Below are 13,366 nucleotides of genomic sequence, written 5' to 3' on the forward strand. Positions count from 1 at the left end.
TCCAAAAGAGTCTATTGTTAGGGTCTATCTTACTGAATACACTTTTTATTTTTCTGGAAGCAGGGGTGAACAGCATGTAAATACAATTTACAGAATACCACAATATTAAGTTGAGAGGCGATGTGAATACCAGCAGGGAAAGGAAAATACAAGCAAGGTATCTTGAGAGTCAAAAGATATTAGACAGGAAATAATAAACTAAGCTTCAGATAGACGTGAACTCTAATGCCCCTGGGGAAAATTAATCAAAACTCCCAAATATCCAATGAGAGAGGTAAAGTCCCTCAAACACTAAAGAAGCAATGTAAATGAAAGCATATTGTGTATATATGGGTAAATCAAGTATGAATTTGCTGTGCAACATGACCACAAAATAATATTGTTCTGTGTGTATAGGGACATCACATCATGTCACAGGGAGATGATATTCCCTAAATATATCAGATTGTTTTACACCACACCTAGAACACAGGGGCTCGTTTGGAAAGATGTAGGCAATTGGGAAGGAGTTCACAAGAAGAGCAAAAAATATACTGGGCGCCAGATGTTGACTTCTGAGGAATGTATTTATGTTGGATCAGCAAAGTCATGAAATCCATCTACGTATATTGGAAATGTATAAACATCAGGGATGGAGACTTGTAATATAAAAAAAAGTACAGTATGAGAGAGTATTACTACGTGTCCTGGAATGGAAGGAAGTAAGGATATGATGATATAGGTGAATGTTAAGAGAGATTTCCCGATAGTTACATCTATTAGACTGTAGGGTAGTCTCTCTTGGGAAATGGAAGAAATGTCATTGCTTGTGGCATTTAAATCTGATATGGATAGAATGGCCCATATTGTTAGGCAGTAAAGAAGACTAAGTGGTCATTAGATGTCTCTGTTTTCCCTTCACTGCTGTACTGCACACCAATACAGGTGGGCAAGAAGAGACGGGGAGATTGGATTTTCGAGCTGCTCCTGCAGTAATGTCGGTGTTTGGAGAAAGATATATCCCACACCAGCATAGACCTGTTGCAGTGGTTTCCTTGAGCCAGAGCAGTGGAAGACTTTGGGTGTGAACAGATGTCACTACTAAAACATTTGAAAGGCCAGCTGTACAGAGGGGTAAGCTCTTTGAAATATTCCAAATGTGGCTGAAACGCTCCAAAATAGTACATCTTTAAGTATTCTGCTATTCTGGATCATTTCCCTTTTTGGTTTTGTGTGCATGGGGGCAGCACTGGAGCTAGGGTAGGGCTAGAACCAGGCTTACCCTACCTCATCAACGCTAGACAACCCAGCCCAAATTTCCTCTACCTTCTCCTCTGAGGAAGAAATAAGGGATTTGAGGGGATTTGGGATTACCCAATGCCTTTCCACTCCAATTTACCTTTGATTTCTTGTCCTCTGTTCTCCCCTTTCCTCTACCTCCCATCCCTGCAAAGGCAGAGTTTAGGGTGGAGTTGCAGGTTACTGCAGCCTGCTGTAACTTCCCTAGTGGCATTATAGGAGCTTGCAGCGTTTGAAATTGTTCCAGCCAGGAACAGCATGTGCATTTCACTTGGAAATTCTTCAATTGTTACATCTGTCTGTGAGTCATGCTGCTCCCATTGGGCTTTGCCATGGCCTATGTAACACTGTCCATTCCATTGTCAAATTCTGGACTAATAATTGTTGATTTGGCTCTCTGGCTTGATGAACAAGGCAAATACCCACATTTAGGGTATGCATTAATGTACATTATCCTAATTTAATGTGCATTATGGCAACACATCTACATATGCACTCCCTTAATATGCATTAACTTAGACTAATCATGCCTTAATTTGATGCCTGCAAATGCAGGTATCAACTTTAGTCACGATTAGTTAATGTACAGTAACGCACGTGTAGACACAACCCGGTACTAACTTTATTTCCAGGTCTGCCCTAACACTAAGGGGCGAGGCTGAGCCGAGTCCCAGGGAACATCCAGAGGCTGGGGGTGGTGGGCACCTGCTCCAGGTTTCTGCCCCCTAGGCGCCTTCCATGGCTCCCCACTCTGAGCTTGAAGACCCAAATTATTGTATATAGTTTCCCATGTGTAAGGGGGTGTTTTATTGTTGGTCAGTGGGGAGGGTAGTGGAGGAGTACTGTTGGCTGAGTGGGGAGAGGGTTTCTGTTTGTTGGAGGGGGAGAGATGGAGATGCTGTGTTGTGATAATAACTTTTTTTGTTTCACCCATATGCATGTCCTAAGAGTGGTGCTGGGGGTGTGTGGATGGGGCAGGCAACCTGAAATGGGGACTGCAGTCAGGGCCCCCCACAGGTAGTGCCCTGGCCCCCACTGGCAGGTGCGTGGCTCTCCTGGGGCCTGGGCAGGGGTTCCTGCTCCAACTCAGACCCTGCCAGCAATGACTAGGGCCAGCACCATGGCTAGCAGCAGTAGGGTCCTGGGCATCACTGGCAGAGGTGGGGGCAGCCCTGGTGTGGGGAGGCAAGGTGGGCAACGAGGGAGCTGGCACGTGATGCCCCTGCTCTGGACATGTGGTTACTGGGCAGGGAAGGGGCTGGCCAGGGATCACATTTTCCAAGATGGCTGCTAAGTGCTGGCAGCTGGCTCTGGCTTCGACATGGCTACCAAGTGCTGGCAGCCATGTAGCCGAAGGCTGGAGCTCCCGCCAGCAGCCACAGGGGCACATGACAGCACTTGGGACTAACTTTAGTCTCAAGTTCCTGCACCTGCAGACACCTGCCAAAATTACTTAATGTGCATTATCTTAATGTGCATTAAATTTAGTTGCACTTATTTGCACATATAGATGCAACCTTAGGTCACTTTAATAGTATAGGTGAGTCATTCCTCCCCTGAGGGATCACAATGAACCCCTTGTGAGAGTCACCACTCACCAAGTTGATGAACTTTATGCTTGTAACCTTGTAATCCTAAAAAATTGTAACAGAACTGGCCAAAAAGAGGGAGAGAGAGAAAGGAAGGGAAGGACTCATAAATACTTCACAAATATATTTTATGATCTTATTTTTGTTAAAATGTCAACATTAGACCATTTGGAAAAGATGACATTTAAGAAACTTTGAACATCTGCATGGTTGACTGAAATATAGTAGGGGAAAAACTGAAAAAAATATTACTTTTTCTAGTTTTTCTTCTGGTTTTGGAATTTCTTCAACTTTTTCAAATTCAAGTTGCATACCATGATATTCAATATTATTAGTAGTATTAATGTTCTCAATGGCTCAGACAAGAAGTAAAAGAGTTAAATTGCTGAAACAGTAGAGAGCATCATTCTGTCATGTTGGACTTTCATCAAAGTCTGTCAACAATTTCACGGCTAAAGTTTAATCATAACACTATGCAGACATTGTTCTTTGCAGAGCTATTTTGCCACTTTGTGAGACTCTGGCCTAAAGGAGGAACGCTGCCAAAATCTGTTTTATATGACTGACAATGCCATTTATATTCAAGGCATCTCAAAATGTTTTACAGAGGGCCATGTTCAGTATTGCTACAGCTGCATCTTGGTAGGCAAATATAACCGAGCCACAGTGGAAAGTGCAATATCTGTAACAATGCCTTGGAATTAAAACCTTCTTTCTGGGAAGAAGAATTTTGGCCTGGATTATCCTAAGAAGAATAGTTTGAATCTGTTTTTTTTTTCTTTAGAAATAATGTCATGTGATGTGTTCCTTAACTTCCATCTGGACAGACATCAGAGATGAGCAGGAGCAACATTGTTTCTACCAAAACAGGATCTTAAGCAATCAGTGGCGGTATCTGGATCAGCGATCAGTTACTCAACTGCCCGTCATAACACATTTCCCAGTCTTCTGTTCCGCAGCTCTTGGCCCTGTTCCAGCTTCAAATTAAACCATCATGAAACATGCAGCACTGTGCATTTCTAATCACTTGGGATTTTTTTTTTCAAGTAAAGGCCAAACTATATTTTGTTTACAGCAAGAACCATGGCATTAACTTAAATTTGCCAACAAATGCCTGAATCTGCATTGGTGCCAACATTTGGCCTAATCCGAATGCCATGGATGTCAATAGGAGTCTGTCTGTTGATTGCAGCAGGTTTTTGATCAGGCCCATAGCACAAATAAATGTCTTTGCCTTGTATCCTTAAGCCTAGCCCTGTGAACAGTTTCCTTAAATGTTGACTCTGGTACTGAAAATGTGTATAGTGTTTGGGGGGCTTGTAAAACCTGTGGACACCATTCTGTCAAAGGCAAAGCCAGGAAAACCCTAAATTATCTCCAAGAGGAGAGCAATTTGCCAAGATACGAGCTAAAGCAGGAGGTTCCAATTTGTATGGACACTATAATGTGCATTTGAGAGGCTTCTGAGGGAGCAAAAAAAAAAAAACCCAAAAAGCAAAGGAGCAGAAGATATTGTGGGAAAGGCACATGTGCTCACCTCTACCTACATGAATTATGCTGTCTGCTTAGTTCAGTGTTTCCCAAGGGATGGGCCATTGCACACATGTACTATGAACAGTGGAAGTGTGCCATGGAAAATGATACTTTATCAGTATCAGATCTGGCCTATAGAGCTATGTCAACTGGCCCACAGGGTTCCCTGGGGGTCTGGAAGTTTGGCAGTGAGGGAGGAAAAACAATTAACACTACCTTCGCTCCTCAGCTGCTGGGTTTCCAAGGTCTACATGGAAGGATTGGGCCCCAGTTGGGCCAGCCTTACATGGAGATATTAGGAGCCAGAAAAAAGTGTGCCCCAGGTATCAAAAGTTTGGGAAGCAATAGCTTAATCAATAAGCCAGATCCTTTTAAAGCAGGCCTCATAGAAACCATGGATAATAATAAAGTCAGTGAGTGCTGACATGTATGAGGTATCCTCAGAATCCATATGTAGGTGTCTGTCTATTTATACAACAATTGATTCCAGAGTCATAATGGAAATAGCACACTTGGGGATGACTGCACAATATAGCCACATGCTTGTGCTGTGGGTATCATAGAGCTGGAAATCCATAGTTGGAGGCCCAGCTGGTATTGTACTTTAAAACACTTTCTAGTCATCCCTGAGGTCCAGGATGGTAAACAGTGTGCCATCCTGGGGGCATGGTCTGCCATGTGTGCCCATCCAGCAGTGCTGGAAAGAATAGTACTGGCATCTGTGTTTGCCCTCTGGGCTAAGTTATTGCACTCTTGAATTGAGTGCCTTGTGGAAGGCACATGATGGAGACGGTCCTATTGTGCTCCCTCTGTCACGTAAACACTGCATAGGGGTAGTCAATACTAGGAGCATTATACTATTAAGAAAACTTTTATTTCAGGGTCCCAGGGGTCCCATTCAAATTTGTGTTTGGTTGCTTTACATGTATATATGGCTTTACATATATATATATAGAGAGAGAGAGAGAGAGAGAGATAGCCCTGGCCTGAAAAGTCTAAAAACAAGGACTCATAGCTTCATACAGATCCAATAAGCCCTATTTAAAATGGCACTTTTCATCATATCCAAGCATAAAGGACTCCACTGTATAGATACACCAATATACAGACTCCTAAAGCCCCTTTATCCTTCCAGTTTCCATGACCAAAATTGTAATTTCCCTAAAACACAGAGCCATTAGATAACATGAAGGAATCATGAGAGAGGCTGGTAATACATATATGATTAAATGACTACAAAGAAGGGTCTTTACTATGTGCCAACTAATGATACCCTTACTCACACAGAGAAAGTAAACACTTTCCACCTCAGATAGCCCCGCCAACTACAATTATTCTAAGCGAGGCATGTGATACTCATTAATTTTGTGGGATCAGAATTGGAACTACATTATAGAACCTTAGAAAGAAAAAAACAGAAACCATTTTTATTTTCTCTGATTTTTTTTTTTTGCCTTTTTGATGTCTCCCTCCCTATACTCTACCCCCCGACCCCACCGAAAAGCAAAAAAACAAACAAACCTGAAAAGACTTTTGCATTCCAAGTTCAGTTTAATCTTTGGGGGCTGGGGGTGTTTGGTTTTTCAATTAAAAAGTTTCATTTTATTTATTTTTCTAATTTTTCCACAATAGTTGGATTTTGGGTACCAGTTGCGTGAAGGGAAAAAAAAAAAAACACTGATAAAAAGAGTTGCTGTGGTTGAACTGTCATTGGGACATAAGAAGATGGATGCATTGTGTTACTGGCAGTATTCTACAATTCTTCCTCTGTTCAGCAATGTGGACCCTCTTCCAAAGGAATCTGAAACTATCCTAGTTTATGTGAATTATCTGCCTGTTTGATTTACATCTCAGACTATAAACCTGAACCAGGAAGGAAATTATGAAAAGTGGTAAACTGGCTCTGCAACATCTGTGGGCGATCTTCTTTAGGCTTTAGCTATCTTGCGTGCTGCTACAGTAGATGTCCAGTGGAGACAAGAGTTTGTCATTTCTCAGGAATAATCACTATTTTCCAGATGCCAGTTTCTTTATGTAAGATACATTTATAAGGCTATGCAGTTGGTAAAAGGAGGAAGGAATAAAAAAAAAAGAGAGAAATTCACAGTCTGCTTGAGATGCTCTTTTTTTCTATTCACTGTTTTTTATCAACTCTCCTTTTATTTCCATTCTCTTACCTTCTGTTGAAATTTCCAACACTGGCCATTCATATCATTAAATTAGATGCAAAACATCTGTGAATCCTTTTCCCTCACCCATTCCCAGGTAGTTTGTATCTGTCTCTTCCTCTGCAGGCTGGGAGTAAGTTGTAACAGACATTTCAACTTTGCCATGTGTGTGTGTGGGGGGGGGGAGGTATATATGTGTGTGTGTTTCTTTAGTTTAGTTTAACCTTGATCTCCTTACACAGTTTTAGTATTTCATTTATCACACTATAATGAGTCTTGTCCTAAAAGGGACAGGGCATGCAGAAATATAAAATTTTATGAACTCCAGTTAAAATATGCATAGTCTAGTTTGCAATGAATTGTCATTTTCATGAGGGTTAAGAGCAGAGCTTGGGGTTAAGAATTTCATGACTTTTAGCCATATACATCAGCAATTTTTTTCTCAATGGGAGCGATATACCAGTGATATATTGTGTACTGTATGTTCATTTTTGGAAGCTTTAAAACAGCTTGTATAAATCTACATATGGAAAGTTGTAGCTCTAGAGCAGTAAAATGTTACTGCTGATCACTTGAGATTTAGTGAGAGCCTTTTATAATATTAGGTAACCCCCTGGAAATGTTATTCTTGCATCACCTTTGGTAAATCTTGGATAGATTGTAAAGATTTAAATCCCAGTGGCAATGAGCACTGTCATAAACAAAAGCTATGTACTGTAGGCATCATGAGTCTCTCCAAAATTCAAGTTCTTTGTTGTAGAAGTAGATTTTTCTTTTGTTTGAGACTACATAAATCAGTAGCAACACTGTACAACATAAAACTGGTGTTTGATATGAAATGTGCTAAGGCAAAGCTGTGTCTGAAAATCAGATAGTACAACAGTGAGTATGGTAGAAATTCATAGATAGAACCTTTACCCTTAAATATCATAGAAACCTCACATGATCTTTCTGTTCCATTGTCTTCTGCATGGTATTTCAGTGCCAAATACAGTGCTTTTTTAAGCATGGATTCAGTATTTTCATAATTCAAGGCATTATAATTTAGTAATTTATGAAACACATTTAAGGGCCAAGGCACTATACAGTTGCTGACAAAATGAGCTTGACAAATTAGCACGTAAATTTTTCAGAAGTGGAGCAGCTTCTTTTGTGTGTTTGTAGCGTGCATAGCACAATGTAGGCCTACCCTTAACTGGGACCTGTAAGTACTGTTGCAATATGAATAATGATAAGAGCATAAGGTTAATGATTTGAACTACAAGAAAACTGTGTACCTGATATTTTAACAATAAATAATGTAAGAATTATCAAGTCTTTTGATGATGATGATAAAGACAATTGACATATATGCCAGCAAAAAAGGCTGAAGGACTGAGATGCACAGAAAAACAGTCATCGATTTAAATGAAGAGTTTCCTTGTTGAAAGGGAAGCCAAACTATTATATGGTGAAGAGCAGGGGTCTGACAAACTTCAAGTCTGTTAGGCACCATAATGTTGTTTTTCCTGGGGAAAAATAGCCTTGTTTCTGTATTTGACCAGTTACACTACTGCATAACCAGAATTCATGCTCTGTGTCAGTGGGTCCATCTATGCATGCAGTTAATTCAAAGCAATGAACTCTGGAGCAGTTTGAGCCAGAATAAACTACTTCCAGGTACAGTCTCTATACATGTGCCTGGGACAGCAGCTGTTCGAGCCTGGGTGGAGCAGTTTATGCCAGGATGAGGGCATGGGGCAGGGATGAGGGGGGAGTCAGCCCCAGGCTCTGAGATTTCGCATCAGGGGGCAGAGGGACTGGCAGGAACATGAGGGTTTGGAAAGTGCAGAGCTGTGTGGCTAGAATCTGGCCCCCTGCTAGCTGAGCTGACTGGGTGCAATTTACACCCATGGTCAGTATTTACACATGCATTTTATCACAGTTAATTAGCCAAGAATAAGATAGTACTGTCCCTGACAACACTATTTTATGATGGCATGAATTAGTTTACTGAGACCTAATAGTGTTGCACATGTAGATGTAGATGCTTTACTCCGCAGCTAATTAGTCTACTCCTCAGTTAAGTGCACATATAGATGTGGCCAGTGAAAGCAACTATAGTGCCTGGTCCATTAAACTTAAGTCTGGTGCTTGCTTGTAGTGAATGGATAACAACTTGTAGGAACCTGTGTGTAACAAGAGACTGGCTTCATTCCCTGTTGCAAGTCCGGCTGTCCTGCCAGACTGGAGCCCATGGGAAAACTTACTAGGATATTCTGGGACAGTTGCCAGAGCTGCATGACTGACCTCTCAGAGAAAAATGGTGTCTCCACCAGTGGGAATTCCAATGGAAGTCAAAAGGGGCTGCTGGCACAATTGAGATCCCCTAGAGAGGAGGCACATGAGAGACTCAGGCCAGCTGTGTGGAGGCACAGAGCTAATGAGAGAAGCTGAGATGTCGAGCCATAGGCAGAGTCAGAGTTGAGTGCAGGGAGAAGAGTGAATACCTCCATTGGACAAGCAGCAGGAAGATCTACTGTGGAAGAGAGCAAGCTACCTGGACTGGTGAGTCCTATAAGTGAAAAAGGGGCAACCCCATGAAAGATGGACTGGGTTAATTAGTACATAAGCCTGAGAGTGATGGGATCCACTCATAGTGGGCTTAAATAAAATACCAGATCATGACAAACTTTAATCATTTGACAAGATGTTTAATTAATGAATGCTGGTAAACTTGTTAATTGACCAGCCAGTTCACGGATTAAATATGTAGGAAATATTAAATTGAATGTTGAGAGACCTATTAACTGGACATCAAGTGGATTAATGAAATATAGGGGAATTGATTGACAGGATGCTAGGAAGCTGATTAATTGATAAGATTAAATAAGGATGATAAACCTATGAGTTGATGGACTGTAAATGTGAACCAATTAGTGAATGATACTTGCTACCTGATGCAACTGAAATAAGGACCAGAATGAATATAAATAAACTTGATAATTGATGAGAACAAAGGTAAAAATCTGGTGGTCCAGTATCATTGAGGGCCTATGATTAGAAGGTCCAGTTGCAATGGACTTATGGGCAATTGAAGTAAAAAAATAGTGGGTGTTGTGAACCCAGGAGTCTGGAACTATTGACTATTACTCCCTTTGAGTAGCAAACTGGTCAGCAACCAGGTACCACATTGCACTTAAAAGGATAGATGAGACCCCAAGAAAGATTTCTGTGCCTGCCAAAGCATGGTAAGGACAGGGTGTAGGAGAGGAGGAGCCCTGTGAACAAAGATCTTGCTTCCTATCACTATTGATAACAAAAAATGTCACCTTCCTTTTTCTTTTCTTTACACACTTTGAACATAAAGGTGTGGCAGGACAGTATAAGGGAGATGCCCAAAACAGGGTGATTAAAGGATTTGAAACACTTCCAAGGTATAAATTCCCACATTATGCATTTTGGAACAAAGGTTGTGGGTTCAGAACAATGATATTTTGATAAAATATTTCAGAAGGTGGGGATGGAATGAAAGTGTTGTGGGTGAAGAGAAATGTGTATGGAATGGGAGTTTTTTAAGGCACTGCATTTTTACATTGATGATGAGTGGATTAGATATAGAGAAGGAGATGGAATGGAATATGGAAAGAGAAATGAGTGTGTGCTTGACATAACAGAAGTGGGGAGTTCCCCCAATCCTGGAATTCAGCAAAGAGTCAAGAATCTTAAGCAACAGCCTGAATGTAATGAACTGTAAAATAAGCAGAAAGCCAGGGGATGGATATGAGTTGACCTTGACCTGGTAAGTGCAGAAAGAGAGAGAGAGAGGATCCCAACAGGGTCTTTTAGCATGGAGTGGAGATAAGCCAAAACTGGATCCGTTTGTTCAAACCTCTGATATCTCTTGGGGGTCGAGATAAAATTGGAACTGGATCCAAACCACAGTTGTTTGGACCTGGTTCCAAAAAGAAATTTTACAAAACCCAAACAGGAAAACATTGATTTGCTTTTATGTACCAGCTCAAGGAGTGGTGATAAATGAGGAGGCCAGGGAGGACAAGGCTAAAGTGGAGAAAGTAAATGCACAAATAGAACACTTTGGTAAGAGGATAAACATGGATCAATAACTGCACTATTTTCACAGAGGCACTCTTTAGGAACAGCCCAATGGGAAGGGGTCAGAGCAGGAAAGGTTTTTGAGAACCCAAGTAATAACAGGCCACTAAATTATGAATGGAGGGGGTTAGATGTAATGTTAAAGAACTGAACTTCCTGTGCTTTTATGTTGTGGTCATAGCAAAATCTGGACTTACTAAATAGGTTGCATTTGACTTGTAGGGTTCTATGACATAAATAAAATGACACATGTAATATGCCACTGTGAAATGTGGAATTATTGTAGAATGAGAATTTGAACAATGAGAAACAGCTTCCAATCTCATTGAAACTTCCTGTCTGAAAGAGTCTCAACATTTGCTTTAGTTTTTCTGTCTTCCTTCAGGCTCCTGTGCAAATATTGCCAAATGATCATAAGCAAAGTTCTCTGTCTACTTACTACACTTTGACAGCACTGTATTTTCAAATTTCCAATGAAGGATGCAGGGGAAAAAATGCTTTAAAATCGATGGACATTATTAATTCACATAAATACCAATATTATCTATTAAATGAAGGGCTATTTGATACTTTCTATGATCAAGCCAAAAAGGTGGATCTTCAAAGGGGAGATTTAGAACCTACCTAGGAGTAAAGAGGATGAAAAGAACAGTTCCCATTTATAGACCCAGTTCTCAGTTGGTATTATTTGGTGTGACTCAGAGAAGTCACACCAGCTAAAAATCTGGCCTGTGATTCTCCTCCCCATTCTCCTCAATGAAAATCATAAAATTTTAGAGATGGGGAAAGTGAGGTGTGGATGAAGTCATCCATAGGTATCAGAACAACCTGATCAGAACAGGTACTACAAGTTGAACTGAGTGAGTACAGGTCAGGAGGACACCATATTGGCTCCTAATATAATATTAGTCACATGAAATGACCAACTTTGTTTGTTTAGGGAATCTGCTTGCAAAAACTGGTTTGTTTTTCACAACTGTTGGAGGAAGGACATACAAAGAAAGCAGAGAGAATATTTTCATGATTTTTTACTAGTCTTCTAATGGAGATACTCAAGGAATTACAGCTGCTTACAGGTGTTAAAACAAAACAAAACAGAGCTTTCTTTAAGCTTGGTATTCCCCTCTGCCGAACCTAGCACATGCCCAGAAGAGGCATCATGTTAGTTAGACCTTGCTCGCCTGATGTTTGTATAGATCAGGTGCTTTAGTGGGGCTTTTTTGGCACTTTTATCTAATAGCTGATTGAATCAGCTATCAGATGCTGCAGAGCTGGGTCAAACTAATGCACTGCTTCTTCTGGTAAAGCATGATTTTTTAAAAACATCTGTAAGCTGCCTATATTATTATGCAAAGGTTCCAGTTTGGCAGTGGCTACACATTTTTCCTCCTTTGTCTCCACAGCTATCAGCATTTACCGGTAGATAATAAATATTTTTGTAGTGACTTATTACCCTGTTTTCAGGGTTCCTGATGAACCTGGGTTGCAAAGCTCTTGCCGCAGCCTTGCTGCACTAGAAAATATAGACCCCAAAGCAAAAAGAATACATAAAGCCATTTAAAATTTATTAGCCATGTCTTTATGTAACACATAGCTAACTTCTGGAATTCATTGCCACGGAAGATGGTGGATGCAGAATACACATTCCATTTAAAAATGAGACTGGATAAATTCACAGATGATAGATCTATTAATGGCTATTGAACAGAATGCCTAGAGATATTTCCTTTGCCCTTTCTAAAACTATATATATAATAGTGGATGTCAGGGAGGGTATTGATTAGGGGACAGATAACTCTGCCGTGACTCAATTCAATGCTCTCCCTCTATATCATCTACCTCTGCCACTGTTGGAGACAGGATACTGGTCTAGATGGTCCATTGGCCAATGTAGTATGGCACTTCTTATATTGTTAAGTGCATATACCTCCTGTTTCAGTTCCTCCAATAAACTCACTTCTTTCCAGTGTTGGTGGCTGATGCTCAGAGGCCCTCCTCTGCTGGGCAGCAGAATCCTCCTGTTAGTCAAAAACCATATACACCACCATCTTTCTCCAAAATTAAAACTTCTCCGATGTAACAAACCACCAGACTTCAGGGTGTGATAATTCTAGGTAGGAAGAGAAAGAATAGGCTTATTGTTAAGACATTGGATTGGGATTCAAGAGAGCTGGATTTTATTCTGGATTTGGTTTTGCTGCAGGATTCCTATGTACATATTGTCAGTACCTTCTCATAGCTTAAGTTTCCCATAATCAAAAATGGGATGATACTTCCCTGTGTATCAGGAAATATGTTCATGACTTTGTGAGGTATTTAGATAATACAGTAATTGGGGAAATATATTTTGATAGCTGATATAAATGTAATGTAAGTCATGTTGGCTTTTATTTTGGTGCTGAGGATTCAAATAATAATTTGGGAGATTTTCTTTCCACTGATATAGGTACTTATGATTTATACCAGTGAAGAAGCCTTTTTTTTCAGATCCATAGATATGATGATAGAATTCCATCAAAACAGGAATATTCCAGCTGCAAATGTCATCCAGGTTTAGCTCCTTCTCTGTAGGAGATGTCTTCTTAAAACCATTTCGGGTACATACAGACATTACAGTTAGATCCACCTAATTAGGGTTTAATGGATCTAAGTACCAATCTGTACAGATAGTCAGGGTCCATCTATATGTCACCCTATGATGAC

The sequence above is a fragment of the Alligator mississippiensis genome, chromosome 4, assembly GCF_030867095.1.
Source record: "Alligator mississippiensis isolate rAllMis1 chromosome 4, rAllMis1, whole genome shotgun sequence".
NCBI classification, from domain to species: Eukaryota; Metazoa; Chordata; order Crocodylia; family Alligatoridae; genus Alligator; species Alligator mississippiensis.